At 40.9% G+C, this 15,741-nt stretch overlaps 1 long non-coding RNA gene across 1 annotated transcript in view; it reads right to left on the reverse strand.

Moving 5' to 3' along the window:
• The window catches only part of LOC121482770, a 325,637-nt gene extending 310,409 nt beyond the window's left edge, over positions 1-15,228 (reverse strand). The window contains exon 1 of the long non-coding RNA XR_005985619.1: positions 15,084-15,228. This is a non-coding gene — a long non-coding RNA (uncharacterized LOC121482770). The remainder of the gene's footprint in view (positions 1-15,083) is intronic.
• Positions 15,229-15,741: the final 513 nt, after the last annotated feature.

Below are 15,741 nucleotides of genomic sequence, written 5' to 3' on the forward strand. Positions count from 1 at the left end.
AGCGGTTTAGTGCCACCTTCAGCCCAGGGTGTGATCCTGGAGACCCAGGATCAAGTCCCACGTCAGGCTCCCTGCATGGAGCCTGCTTCTCCCTCTGCCTGTGTCTCTGCCTCTCTCTCTCTGTGTGTCTCTCATGAATAAATAAGTAAAATATTTAAAAAATAAGAAATAAATTTAAAAATATTTGGAACGATTGGGGGTGTCAGGCATTCTACTTTAGTATAATATACTGAAAAATTGGTTAAATACTGAACTCGAACGTGATTATATTCATTTGTGTATATATATTTGTATATATGTATTACAAAGTATATGTGTGTGTACACATACACACACATATACTTAAGTTTTTCTGCTTGTTTATTTCAGATCAATTTTATTGTCTAGATTATTAGAGTTGGGGCAGTGGTTCCACTTCCCACCTTTATAAAAACTTTAAGTCTTTGAGAAATTTCAGTTGGGCTTTCCATAGTTGAATCTCTTACTCTGCAGCTTTATAAAGTGTTTGGGGTGGGGTTTTCTGTTTTTTTGTTTTGTTTTGTTTTTCATGTCTGGAGCTGTCTCTGTCCTCACATCCCTTCTACTGAATACAGTTTCCCCTCCCCCACCACCTTACAGAGTGAGCAGCCAAGCAAGCCAGTCAGGCTTTATCCATTCTTGTTGCATAGGTTCATGGCCTTCCAGAAAAGATGCCCACACATTTAAAGTTTGAGCCATAAGTTAACTGAAAAATGCTAGCGATGACTGGTAACAGTTTCAAATTTGTATCAAGAAGCCACCAACAGTGTCTTTCACTGGTATGACAAAGTTAAAAAGAATAAGCAATACCACAAAACAATGCAAAAGACAGCTACAAACACATGAAGTGTCCAAGTCCTCTGAAGAAGGACCATGTCTGATGCAGGAGAATGTTTAAGCAGGCAACTTTGAAATTAAGAGAGCCAACCAGAGGGTATATACTCTTTCCACCTATAACCTACCCTTTACTTGCCTCAATGAGAACTCAAAATATCCCTGATTTTATTGTAACCATCACTCCTGACTTTAATACTCTCCATTAGAGAAGTATGGTGAACTCAAGTTATAAAATCAAGAATGCTTCCCTCAAAATGCATCTGGCTTTACTGGCTTCCCCAGGTCTCTCAACACTAGAGACATGCCATGCTTAATACAGTGACTTTTTCCCCAGATGCACCGTCAACCTTCCCTTGTAGCCAAATCTCACCTTAAGGCTTCTGTGCATTTCCCATGCTCCAGATGGTTCAACAGCTCAGCTCCTGTCCAAGGACCTCCCACCTAGGAAAATGCAGGAGCAATGCAGAGAGCTAGCTTCTGATGCATGAGCCCTGTAACCAAGCTCAGCCTCCTAATTCCACCAGTGTCAGGTTCCCTGGCTCTCTGACTCATTTGGGCTCCATGTTTCATCTCCCTCAAATCACTTACTGTGCCATTTGCTGACAAGCCATTTTGGACCAGTCTCAGCACATCCTGGGCAGGAGTCTGACATCTGCCCCCCAGCATCGCCTGTCACCACTGCAGCTGAGGAGCACTTACTCTCCTGCCAGTCCAGCCCAACAAGCTGGCCACAGGGGGCTAATTCCAGGGCAGATGGGAAGACATGCGATGCAGCTGCCCAAGGAGAAATCATCACATTTTTCAGCCTGGAGTGATTGGCATCGGGCATGCTCATTCTTTCAGACTTCAGCTTCTGTACGCTCTGATGACCTCTTACAGCAGATAAGCCCTGTTGTTTGGGGGGGAAACAGTATGACAGCAACACACACACACACTTCTCCTTCCAACTAACTTCCAGAAAAGTATGGAAGGCCCTCTGGGTCCAAGAAATGATGAATGTATATTTATGTTCCATTTCAGTAAGTTGACTTTCCATATGATTCTGACTTCTAATAGCCTTAGGATAAGAGGGAGAAATGTGAAACCCTACCCTTAGCAGGAAGGTAGCCATCTCCAATATGGGGCATGGAGGTGTGTCTCTAAAGTCCTGTGCATCTTCAAACAGATCCTGAGAAGAAATCACTCTTATCCCCTGTGATAGGACACTACATGTGACTGTATTCGCAGTCCCGTGTTCCTAGAAACCCCAGGATTCCTCAAAAAAAGTTGAGGACTTACTCTCACAGTAGATCATAACAACTTAGAGTACCCTGAAGTCAGCTTTAGAAAACAATTTTGTTTCATTTTTGAATCTGAATATGAGAATGGCAAACCTTTGATGAATTTCCTCCAATCACTAACTTCAACATCAATACAACATCTTGTATTGTTCAGAAAATCACTCCCTTAACTACACAAACAAACAAACATGCAGGATTTACACAGATGTTGATAGCAGCACTCTTCACAATAGCCAAAAGGTGGAAACAACCCAAATCTCTATTAAAGGGTGAGTGGATACACAAATTGCAGTGTACATATACAATAGAATGTTATCCAGCCATGGAAATGGACAAAATATTGATACATGCTACACTGCAGATGAACCTTGATACGAGTGAGAGATGCTTGTGAGAGAAGCCAGACACACAAGGATAATACTGTGTGATTCCATTTACATGGAAAACCCAGAAGATGCAAATCCATAGAAAGTAGATTGGTAGTCTCGAAGCCTAAAGGGAGGGGAAAACACAAAGACATAGCATTTAATTTTGGAGTGATGAAAATGTTTTGGAACTAGATAAAGAAGGTGGTTGCACAACCCTTATGAATATACCAAATGCCACTGAACTGTTCACTTTAAAATGATTAGTGTTATGTGAATTTCACTACAATTCACAATTTAAAAGGTCTGAAATAGATTTTGCTACATTATCTCTAAGAGAATTTATGGGTTTTTTTTGTGAGAAACTATTCACCTATAAAATCTTACGCTGTCTCATATTTTTAAATGCCTCTCAGAGAATTCTAATAATAAGTGGTTCGAATGGGGGAAAAGATCCCTACCCTATGGATCTAGCTCCGGATTCTAATAATAAGTGGTTCAAATGGGGGAAAAGATCCCTACCCTATGGGTCTAGCTCCCAAACGTCAAAAATAGTTGCAGTTTATCCAAAGTCAAATAAAGGAAACAGATTAATAAGTACAGATGGGCCATTATAGGTGGATTAAAGCAGAGGGATTTGAAGTTTTACCAGGTAAAGAAAATATGAAAGTATAGCCCCAGGCTATTGAAAATACAGTCTGTGGAGACCAGCAGTATGAGCATCACCTGGGAACTTCTTAGAAATGCAGGATCTCAGGGATCCCTGAGTGGTTTGGCGGTTGGGTGTCTGCCTTCGGCCCAGGGCATGATCCTAGGGTTCCGGGATTGAGTCCCGCATCGGGCTCCCTGCTTGGAGCCTGCTTCTCCCTCTGCCTGTATCTCTGCCTCTCTCTGTCTCTCTCATGAATAAATAAAATCTTAAAAGAGAGAGGAAAGGAAAGGAAAGGGAAGGGAAGGGAAGGGAAAGGGAAAGGGAAAGGGAAAGGGAAAGGGAAAGGGAAAGGGAAAAGGAAAGGGAAAGGAAAAGGGAAAGGAAAGGGAAAGGAAAGGAAAGGGAAAGGAGCAGGATCTCAGCCCCACCCAGAACTACACAATCAAAATCTGCCTTTTAGCACAATCCCCATGCATCTCCATTATCCAGAAGCAGTCTACACCCCCTCTATTTTTTTTTACTATGTTTTCATTTTAATTCCCATTAGTTAACATACAGTGTTATATTAGTTTCAAGTGTACAATACAATGATTCAACACTTTCATACATCACCCCGTGCTCATCATCACAAGTGCAGTCCTTTATCCCCATCACCTATTTCACCCATCCCGTTACCTCCCCTCTGGTAACCCTCAGTGTACTCCCTATAATTAAGAGTCTGTTTCTTAAATAGAGGATTATTAGGGAAAACAGGAAAAAAATAAAACAAGATGAAATCAGAGAGGAAGACAAACCGTAAGAGACTCTTAATCAAAGGAAACAAACGGAGGGCTGCTGGAGGGGAGATGGATGGAGGGATGGGGTAACTGGGTGATGGGCATTAAAGAGGGCATGCAATGGAATGAGCACTAGATGTTATATAAGACTGATGAATCACTGGTCTCTATCTCTGAAACCAATAATATGTTAATTAATTCAATTGAAATAAAAATTTTTTAAAAGAATGTTTGTTGTCTCCCTTTTTCCCCCGCTGTTCATTTTGTTTCTTAAATTCCATATATGAGTGAAATAATATGGTATTTGTCTTTCTCTGACTGACTTATTTCACTTAGCATTATATCCTTAAGATCCACCCATATTGTTACAAATGGCAAGATTTCCTTGTTTTTTGATTCCCAAATTATGGAAGCAGCCCAAGTATCCACTGATTGATGAATAAAGATGTGGTATAGATACACAATGGAATATTATTCAGAAGTTGTGTTATTTTGTGCTCAAGAAAAAGGCCTCTATGTCCTCCAAAAGGTGTCTTCGCAAATGTGGCGGTACCTGGCTGCCTCCCTCCAAGCCAGCTAAGACAATTCCATGCTGCACCCCCCCCATCACCAGACCCCACAATGGAGCAAGATTCTGTTCAGCAGACCTACACAACCTAGGACCTGCACAGAATTTTCTAACCTCATCTTTACCAACCAACCAAGATTCTCTTCTCCCTAGAAGCATTTCTTTCCTTTTCCTGTCTTCTCCCACTGATAAACAGAGAGCAGGTTAGTTCTACCTCAGGTCATCTCTGACAATTCTCACAGGGAGAATTAAAAGGATGGATTGGGGCAAGCTGGAGGGAAAGACAGATACAAGGCTTCAGGGCCCTGACTACTAGAAGGATGGCATTTCCATGCTGACATGGAAAAAGCAGTAGGAAAGGCAAGTGTGGTAGAGAACAGCCAGTACACAAAGCAATGCTAGAATTAGGTATGTGTGCTGCCCCATAAGAGTTTCCATTCATGGAAACTGGCCCCTGTACCCATTCTCACAGCAGGCTCTATGTGTTCTGACAAATGAATCACAGGCACTATTACGCATGCATGTGCAAACCTGTAAATGTGTGAGTGGACAACTTGATTATTGCATTAAAACACCCAGGAAGCTGCTTTTGGTGGCAGGGACTCTGAATGCTTTGTGCTGAGTGTCAGGTGCATATAGTGAGACAAACGCTTAGGTGCTCTGCAATCACATGATTTGAAACTCAAGTTTACCCATAATCTTGTGTTCCTTATATCAGGAAGTAAACCAATTGGCATCTAGGAAAACAAAGTGCTACATCTTGAGAAAAAAACAAAACTCAGTTTCTGCTTCTGTAGAATAAATGCAATAATCATGTGTATTTGTATATGAATATACATATTATGAAATTATTACATGTTACATAATATAAAATGTAATCATAGGATTCCTGGGTGGCGCAGCGGTTTGGCGCCTGCCTTTGGCCCAGGGCGCGATCCTGGAGACCCGGGATCGAATCCCACGTCAGGCTCCCAGTGCATGGAGCCTGCTTCTCCCTCTGCCTATGTCTCTGCCTCTCTCTCTCTCTGTATAACTATCATAAATAAATAATAAAAAAATAATAAATAAAAAAATGTAATCATAAATTTATATATAAATTATCTCTATTTTTAAAATTTTATATAATTGTAACACAATAATATAACATATTCCATATAGGTTATAGCATTCTATCCATATTAACTTCAATAATATAAAAATGTGAATGGACATCCACATTTATATTCTATAATACACATTACATAATGCTAGAATATAGTAATATACCTTGGTATATAATTCTGTCTATATTTTATGTAACATTCATTACATTTGACAATTATATATTATGTATGTTACAGAATATATATACAAGCCATATGGTCATTAATATATTTTACTAGTATATACAATAGCTTTAAAAATTAAAAATTTTTAATTTAATTTAAAAAATTACCAAACCATAACAAGTATATAGGCCCCAAATTAATACATGACCCATCACACACAGCCAGTCTGCCCTCTTAAGCTCCAAGCTAACATGGAGTTGTCCTCAGTGAACATTATGACCTCATTCTTGAACTGACTCACATTCCTCACATACCCCCATTGTTCCCTTTAGCTCACAGAAACATGCACCCACATTCCACTTTTATATCCTTTAAATGTATTTTCTGTGCTATTAGTCATCCATTAAATTGAAAGTTTAAAAAGATGCAAGGAAAACTGGACAGGAATTCATCTGAGCACCATGAATGGCTCTCAAGGCAAAACCCAGTGTAGAAGAGAGACAATCAACTAGCCGATGAGGACTGGGGCACAGACTACTAGATGTGCTAGCTCAGGAAGTCCTAGAAAGTGATCATGAGGAACAAGACAGAGGTCTGGAGAGAAGGAATGATTTTGGATGACCAGACAAATATATGAGCAAGTGTAAGTGAACGGTCACTAACATAGGAAATCGTTTCTCTACAGGCACCATTTTCTCAAGTATACCCCATCTTCACAGGTGAATATGTGTTAGGGTAGAATAACTGTAGTAACAAACAGCCCTGCTGTTAGGGTAGAATAACTGTAGTAACAAACAGCCCTGCTATTACAAGACAATAAACATTTCTCTATTGCTCACACTATATTCCAGTGTACAAGTTTCTCCTCTGACACTGGTCCTGAGGCACTTCTTTTCTATCTTGTGGATCTTCCAAATTCTGGGGCTATACAGAACTTGCCTTCCAGGTACACTGAGGGAAAAAGAGAGCATGGAACATTGCACATGAGGCTGTTTGGGGATAGGACTGGAGGTGACATGTCACTTCAGCCACATTCCACTGGACAGAACTCAAGCACACAGCCACCCCACATGCCAGGGAAACTAAGAAATGTGGCCTAGCTGAGTGCTCAGGAGGAAAAGAGGTAGAGTGAGCTTCTGCCACAGAGCACCAGGTAGGCAGCACAAAGACAAGTAGATCAGATAGAAAATAGTCATAGAGTAAAGAGCTTTTAAATAATGGTTTGACCCAGTTAAGGAATGTCTTTAGAACTACCACCATCCTCTCAACTCTGGGCTTAAAGTATAAACAACAACAATAATAATTAGATTGAGGGGGGATGACTGGATGTTTCAGTGGTTGAGTGTCTGCCTTCAGCTCAGGTCATGATCCTGGGGTCCAGGGACCTGCCTATGTCTCTGCCTCTCTTTCTCTGTGTCTCTCATAAATAAATAAATTAAATCTTCAAAATAATAATAATCATCATGTTGGGGGGATAAACTAAAACCAGAGATATGCACAGTAGGAAATATACGATGAAATGGAATTAACTACACTACAGATGTAGTGCTAGCTGCCTATCCCATCAACACCAGTATGAAAGAAAACTGTAGTTTCAAGTGCCTGGGCAAGTATGCCTGATTCGATCTCAATTCAGACCTGTTTTGTCTTCTACTATCCTGCTTCTCCCATTGTCTTTATTGCCACTGGCTGGCAAACTACAGCCCACAGTAACATCCTATTAATTACCTGTTTTGGTATGGTCCAAAACCTAAAAATGGCTTTTATATTTTCCAATGACTGAATGAAATCAAAAGAATCATAAAATACCAAGGCCTATTGAAATTAAATGAAATTCAAATTTCACTGTCCATACATAAAGTTTTATAGGAACACAGCCACATTCATCTGTTTAAATATTGTCTGTAGCTGCTTTCATACTACAACAGCAGAGTTGAAACCTTATAACAGACTGTATGGCTCACAAAGCTGAAAATATTTACTATCTGGCCCTTTACAGTAAAAGTTTACCAACCCCTGGTCTAAGCCAAACTGGCTACTTTCTGCTGTCAAAAACTGTTGTCAAATACACAATGTTTTCACTTCGCAGGATGCAGTATGTTCAGTGTTCAAGCCTTTCAGTGTTTCTACTGAAACCAAGTAACAGGTTGGCAATTCTTCATCTACTTCCTTTGGTTTTGCTGGTCTTATTCATCAATCCATACCACACAGGAAGCTCAGTATGTAGAGCAGCTACAGTGGGCAGAGAGGACAGGATGCCGCCTCTGCTTTTCTACATATCAAATGGGAAGATTTTGCTAAAACCTCAAAAGTTTTAAGCAGAAAAAGAAATGCTTAGGCCTCTGAATGATCTGGAAGATTTCCCACCATTTCTTCAACGCACTGTCCTCCATGACTATTTTCTATGTTTCATTTATAAACACCGCTGCTCCCAGCTATAGCAGCTGGGATTCAAAACTACTTCCTTTGCCGGTGATTTATCATTTCACTGTTTTATACACACCCTACATCAGCTTCCTAGGGCTGCCATAACAAAGTCAAAGCCAGCATTACTCAAGTCTGTCTGATTTCAAAGCCCAAAATAATTCCCACTAGCCCTTCTTTCCAGCACTTTCTCTACCCTAGGATAAAAGGCCATGAATAAATTTACTCCCTCACCTCCCCCACCACTATATATAGATCTACTGGTTCCACCCTACATTTTCTGATCTATGGGTCCTTTTTCTCCACCCAAAGCATCTACTTTCCTCTTTAATTTTCATCACAGCCAGACTTTAATTCCTAAACTGAACTTTGTTTCTCATTGACTCTTATTTGTAGTTAATGTAATTAAACAATACTGCAACTAATAAAAGCTATTAATACATATTTACACCTGCTAAAGTTTCATAATGTAGCATATTTTTTTCTTACCAGTTCTAACCCACAGCCTCCCCAGCAGACTCCTCCAAGCTGGCCAGATTCCTAGGCTTGCTTCTGCAGCCCATTATAGCCCATTGCAGGCCAGCGACAACTTCCCCAGGCTGCTTGGCAACTCAACTTCCCATATCAAACTAGTTACATAACCATGCTTTAGGCAACTTTTGTTATTGGTAAGTGACTATAATTGGATGAAGTCCCACATTTTTTCATGAATTTTAGGTCATTTTTGCTCCTCCAGCCATAATTTACAAGGGGCCTATCAAAAACCAATCTTTCAGTTTTGCAAGTTTCCAGAAAACCATACTTCAATGGGTAATAATTTGATAAAAAACTGTAAATAAAATCCTCAAAGCTTCAAGGTATTCTCCAAAAAAAAAAAAAAAAAAAAATTAAGTAAATACACTACCATATGTAACCCCCTGCAAAATCATGAGCCAACTCCTATTATGTAAAGTTACAAACTCTATTATGAAGTGATTATTCCTTTCGGGAAGGAAGAGAAAAAAGGCAACATTAGCTGCTAAAATTCAGAAACTGGAAGTAATACAAACAGCTACCAAATGGTCGTCAAGTAAAACAAAGACCAAACATTTCGTAATTTAGCCAAGATCCTAATCCAACTTAACTCATAACAATGAATTAATGGCACAGATGGTTGTCATGGTGACCTCATTTTGGCTTTACGGAATCTAGATGTCAGATGACACATACGAGATGTGACACTAGAATACTGCTGCAATAATGAACAGTGGGCATGCTTTAAATTCCTGGCATCTCTGACCTCCTTAAATTTAAACTACCTTTTATTTTATTTTTATTAAAGATTTTATTTGAGAGAGAGCAAGTACAAGTGGGGTGGGGTGTGGAGGAGAGAGGGAAAAGCAGACTCCCCAGTGAGTAGGAAGCCCAGTAGGGGCCTGATCCCAGGACCTGGAAATCATAACCTGAGCCCGAGGTAGATGCTTAACCCACTGACCCACCCAGGCACCCCTTAAACTACCTTTTAAATCCATCTGAAAATATTCAAGATAGCACTTAGGCCTCTTGATTTATGCTAACAATTTGTCTTTCCCTTCTCTTAGTAAACCTAACCACATTTGAATATACTGAATGGTTTAACCACCTCAACAGATTTGTGATCAAAGCAAGTGTGAAGTAATTTTCCCAGCTTTGTACAGCAAAATTCTTTATGCAAGTAAGTCAACAATACGGAGAGGAGATAATGCAATTCAAAGGGCGTGAAGACAGGGCTTATAGACGAGGCATTTGCTAATATTATCATGTGAAATTGTTTCTTTTGTTTTCTTAAGTCTCAGCTGGGAGGCAGCAGCAACTGAAACAATGTTCTCCCAGTGTAGCACATATTTAAGTTGCTTCAGAGAATGAAATTATTTTCTAATCATGAAATCCACTAGACTGTGGAAGAGCCTAAGAGAACACACAGAATGCCAGCAGCTTTGGGTCATTTTGAATTTAACACATTGGGGAGTACGGGGTGCCCTACATCAACTCACTTGAGGCCACTGCTGGAACTAAACTAAGTGAGCAGTCCTGGAATGAGCAAGAGAACACAGGAGCCTTGCTTCCTAGCCTCTGGGTTTAGCAGTTAATGCAGATATATCAGTTGAGGAGCTTGCCAAATTAGGGAGGCAACAACACACACTGGGGAAGAGTAGGGAAAGTCTGGAGTTTATAGAATTAAAAATCTTCACTTGTAAAATCTTCTAAACCTGGACTCTCAAAAGAGATACTGATCATGAAGAATTATAATCCTGACTTTACGCTGAAGTGAATTGCAAGGTTTTACCCTTATGTCAAAGAGGTGAAGCATTGATAATCAAATGAATGGGCAATCTAGATACTCTCAGGCATGTCCTCCACTCAAGCCTGAGTACCTATGTTTTTCCTCTTGCTCAACTGTGGTCCCAGGTTGGAATCACAGCATGACGAAACAAAGAGGCCTCATGGTCTGCAAAGGAGTGTAGAGTTCATTTTTAAGCCACAGATCCCAACTTTAGGCCCAACATAAATCCACAAGCCCTTCAAACAGAGGGCAGTCCCACCTGATTCAATGTACATTTCTAACAATCTCCTTTCCCCTTCCCATCTTTCCAGAACCAGCATTTAATTAAATCAGCCCATGGGAAAGAGCTGCAATCCTGATTACAAGCTCACCCTTAGATGCTACCTTTTGATTCATGCTCTCTGGTGTTTTGTTGCTACAGATTTTCTTTAATACTCATATGATTACTACACATTTTAGATTCAGGTGGAAGGCAGGCTGCATTAGGTTATAATCTTGGCTTTTTGGTTACTGTGTGGCCTGGAGAAAGTCTCTTAACTTCTCAGAGACTCCATGAATGGAGAGAACCTTAGTAAGGACATCAAGATGGGGCTAAAAATGAAATGGAGAGAAACTCAATAGGACATCATGGGAGCTAAGAATGAAGTGTGAAGGTGCAAGCAGATCACTGAGACTGCCTGATGAACAAAGCACCCAAGAAACGTGTTGGCTTTTATTCTCATCTTTACCAACCTGTAATATGACTCATATACACAACCAACCCCAATAAATTGACCTCAGTGGATTGTAATTTCTTAAAGCACTCAAATCATCAGCCTCTGCTGTGTTTCCATGGCTTTATCTCAGCCAGATACATAGTTTAGAGCCTCCTGGGTCCAGATTACTAAATAGAAGTACAGGGAGTAATATTATGCTTTTACATGTTTAAGAAAAAGACTTCATAAGAAATTGAAAAAAGCATGGGAGTAAATATAAGAAAAGCTTATGCTATGTCTATAGGAAAAATATGGTTATGCACTGAGGTAAATACTGTACCACATTTCATCTGATTGTGTGAGGGTTGCCTAAAAGAAAAAGGGATTTATAACCATTTGATTATTTTTGAAAGGACATAGGGAGAGAAAGATGGACAAAAGTAGGAGAGAGGGAGACAGGAAAAGAGAGAGATAGAGGGCAAGGTGAAAAAAGAAACGAGAGAGAAAGAAAAAAGTAAAGGAACGGAAGGGAAGCAAAGAAAAAAGAAAAAAATATCTTAAAGCATCAATTGGTCTTTACAGACCACACTGACTGTGGTGGTGTGGAGCAGTTGCTTTCTCTGATGCAGCAACAGGCTGTTATTCTCACAGTCTGAACAGCAATCTGAGGGCCTGGAGACACATGGGACCAGGGGCACCTCTACTCTGGGAGCTGCTGCCCTTCCCAGGAGCCCTGGACAGGCATCTCCTGCCGCCCTTCCCAGGAGCCCTAGACATCTTCTGTTGGCTAAGCCCTATTCTCTGGTCACCAGGCAACAGACACCTCCCATCTAGAACAGGGACATGACTGCTCCCAGGACTTCTGCTTCTATTCTATGGAGTTAGGTTTTAATAACCTATCTCTTCCATAATACTAAGGTCCTCCTGACCCATGAACTGTGAAGCTGCAGTCTAGTATTTGGAGACTCAAAATCTTTTCTATTACATACAAACATTACAGTGAAAAGCAACAGTGAGAAAAGAAACAAAAACCAAAGTACAAAAGAGGTTACCACAAGTTATGTATTGTGAGTAAACATAACACAAAAATCAAAATGCATGCATGCACATGTATATTCATATACATGTGTGCCACACAGCTACATGCATGCAATCATACAAGCACACAAAGACGTGCACACACATGCACACTGTTAAATTAATTAAACACGGAAGCCATTAGACTGAGCTGGCTCAGATGGCCTTGCAGCCTGAGTAAGCAAAACAAAACCTCAGCCTATAAATACCTCAAAGTTACAAAATCAAAACCTAAGAACAACCAACTGCAAACAGCCAACTAGGCTTGAAGCAATAGCCAATCAATAATTTTCTTGTTTTGCTTCTGCCTTTTCTTTAGAAAAGTCTCTCCCTGAGTGCTTGTCAATGGAGCTCTCCTAACTACTTCCAGCTTGGCTACACCTGATTTTGCTCAAATAAACCCTTAAAAATTTTTAACATCTCTCAGTTTATCTTTTAAGCACACATGGAGACATAAATATACACACACCCTCACATACACGGGCACATATACATACACACATATTAATGTGGTAAGCTCTTCCTCAACCTCTACGAAACGGAATGAGCTGCAGATGTCAAAGGCTTCTTGCAAGGCAGAGGTCACTGTTTAATAAAACAGTGAGCTGAGGGGATCCCTGGGTGGCGCAGTGGTTTAGGGCCTGCCTTTGGCCCAGGGCACAATCCTGGAGTCCCAGGATACAGTCCCGAGTTGGGCTCCCGGCATGGAGCTTGCTTCTCCCTCTGCCTGTGTCTCTGCGTCTCTCTCCCTCTCTCTATGTCTATCATAAATAAATAAATCTGTAAAAAATAAAACAGTGAGCCAAGGCAACAACATTCTAAAGACGGACTTTTGAACTTGCTTCTCCAGTATCCTTCCAGTAGTGATTGCTGCCCTGTAATAAGCCTGGGGGGGGGGGGGGGCGCAGGGGAGGATAGATCATGTGTTCTCTTACCCCAGTACCCCAGTGCGGAGGCTGGGGGGAATGGGACACATGTCATGTGTTCTCTTATCCCAAAGGGGGGAAGAGGGGGCGCGATGACACGTCACATGTTCTGTCCTCCTAGTGACAGCCCCGGCTTCTCAAGCTCCTATAAAGCACAAGGAAGCTTTCCATAAGCAGAGGGTGAGTCAGAAAAGTGGTGTCCACTGCATCTTCCATAATGATGACCATAATTTAGCATATAAACCCAAACCTCATGTATTCTAAGGTTTGCTATTGGACCAAAGGGACCAGTCCTGCTCTCCCTGAGCCAAAACTAAAACAATAAAACAAAATTAGATCAGTTCAGGGAGCAGTAAACAGGGACCTCCTCTCCCCATCTCTGCTCTTTACACCAGAAACCAGTTCCTCCTGGCAGGTGGGCAGGTGCCGAGGTGGGGCCAGCTGTGGGTAAGAGTGGGAAGGATGGAGAGTGTACATTCTGTTACTATATTCCTCATCTGCAGACCAGAGTCAGTCCCACTGCATGTAAGCAAGAAACGGATTAGGGCTCCAGGATGCCTGAGGGGGGGATCAAAACTGTCATAAACACACTGCCTTGCTCAACTGCCTTCAGTCTTCACTCTTATGTAAATGTATTACCAAAACAAAGGCCACTGTGCTTCCAGTGTGAACCCGCCAGCAGTCTTCCGGCTGCCTGGGTGCTTCAGCAAACATCTCTGAGATCCCTAAAAAATCATGGATCTGCAGGGTCCACACAGGACACTAGGAGTAAGACAGGGTCCCTGGGAGACAGCTGAGCAGGGGCTTCAGTAGGGCTTCTCTTCCTCATTTCTATCACAAAATTTTAAGTAATCAGCCAAATCAGCTTGTAAACAAAACGTGATTTTCAGAGTCAAAAGTTGAAAGTGAGAGTGATTTTCTTTTTGTTTCTTGGTATGGTTTTAAGCCAATGAGACAATGAGAGCTATATCCATGTAGTTCTGGTGTCCAACATCCATCATTCTGTGAAGTGGCCAGCTGATTTTAACACCATTTTTGTTCCACACCTTCAGAAATTAGCAAGATGAATCTTACAGATGTCCATTAGGGGCTAACATTAAATCATAAGCTTTCATCAATAGGAAAAAAAAAAAAAAAGCCAACATATGGAAGCATTTCATTTTCAAAATCGTGTATGTGTGTAAAATCCTTTGAGGGTAACACACGGTTTCTATACTTTCTCATTTCAGGGAAGACAGGAAAGATTATATTTCACTTTCATTTTGTCTGCCCAAGAAACAATTCATTATATTTTAATAATAATCAATAATCACAATGACAAGATAGTTTCTACTAATCGTACCAAGTAAAACTTTAAAGTAATCTCGGTGTAGTAAATGATCCTGTTTTTGTTTTAATCATGTTCAGTGAATGTGCCAGCTAAGACACGGTGATTGGATTATGTTAAACATCAGTCAAGGTTCATCAGGCTCAGTTTCTATTTGCGAGGGCACCGTGTGCTATTTGACCTGTCCTTTACAACCACATTGGGGTTTGGTTGGTAATGCAAGTACTTAAGGCAACGCAATCATATATCACAACCAGGACAAAAGTAGAACAGAACGGAGGAGGCACCAATGAAGTATCTCACTGAACCCTCACAATGACCTCCTATCTCCCACCCTACAAAGGTGCACACAGTCGTAGATCAGTTATATGCCCAAGGCCCCATGGAGGCAGGCCAGATGCTCACCCACTCATGCCTCACCCATATATATTATATATATATATGTATTACCTGCAAAAGTTCCACTGTAGCAAATGAAAACATACAATTTCTCACCTGTATGTCATTTTGGCTCCTGTGCAGGGCTTGCATAGTATATCTTTGCAAGCATAAAGGAAATAAATCTCACCTTCACAAGTACACAGCAGAATGGAGACATAATAATTCCAGGGGCGCCTGGGTGGCTCAGTGGTTGAGCGTCTGCCTTTGGCTCGGGTTGTGATCCCAAGGATCCTGGAAGTCCCGTGGAGAGCCTGCTTCTCCCTTTGCCTGTGTCTCTGCCTCTGTCTCTGTGTCTCTCATGAGTGGATAAATAAAATCCTTTAAAAAAAAAAAAAAAAAAACCTCAATTCCAGCAGTCTCCATGGCTGCCCAAAACACAGCAGCCCGGAGCACCCTTCCAGAGTCTCAGTAAAGTCGGTAGGGAAATGTTTGGCTCCTTGATAATTCTTAGAGCTAACTTTCCCAATTTTTAAAATTCAATTATATTTTTTATATCCATTACATCTTAAAATATTATTTTGCCTTTTTTCTCACCGCTTCTGATTTTTCCAAATTAATAAGAACTGAGTACTAAATTACTGAACAAGTACTTATTCAGGTCCCAGATGAGAAATACTACACAAGCACAAACATTATCACAGCCCAGCAAAGGGGCAGGGAGGGGAATGTGCGGGAACTTCTGGTGGCCATGGCTGGGCTCCAAACTATTATGTATCAGTTTCCTGTTGCTCACTGACAAACTGCATGAAAACTTAGTATGAAGCAAGAATGACCATTATGTAGCA

Source organism: Vulpes lagopus, chromosome X, assembly GCF_018345385.1.
Source record: "Vulpes lagopus strain Blue_001 chromosome X, ASM1834538v1, whole genome shotgun sequence".
Classification (NCBI taxonomy): Eukaryota; Metazoa; Chordata; class Mammalia; order Carnivora; family Canidae; genus Vulpes; species Vulpes lagopus.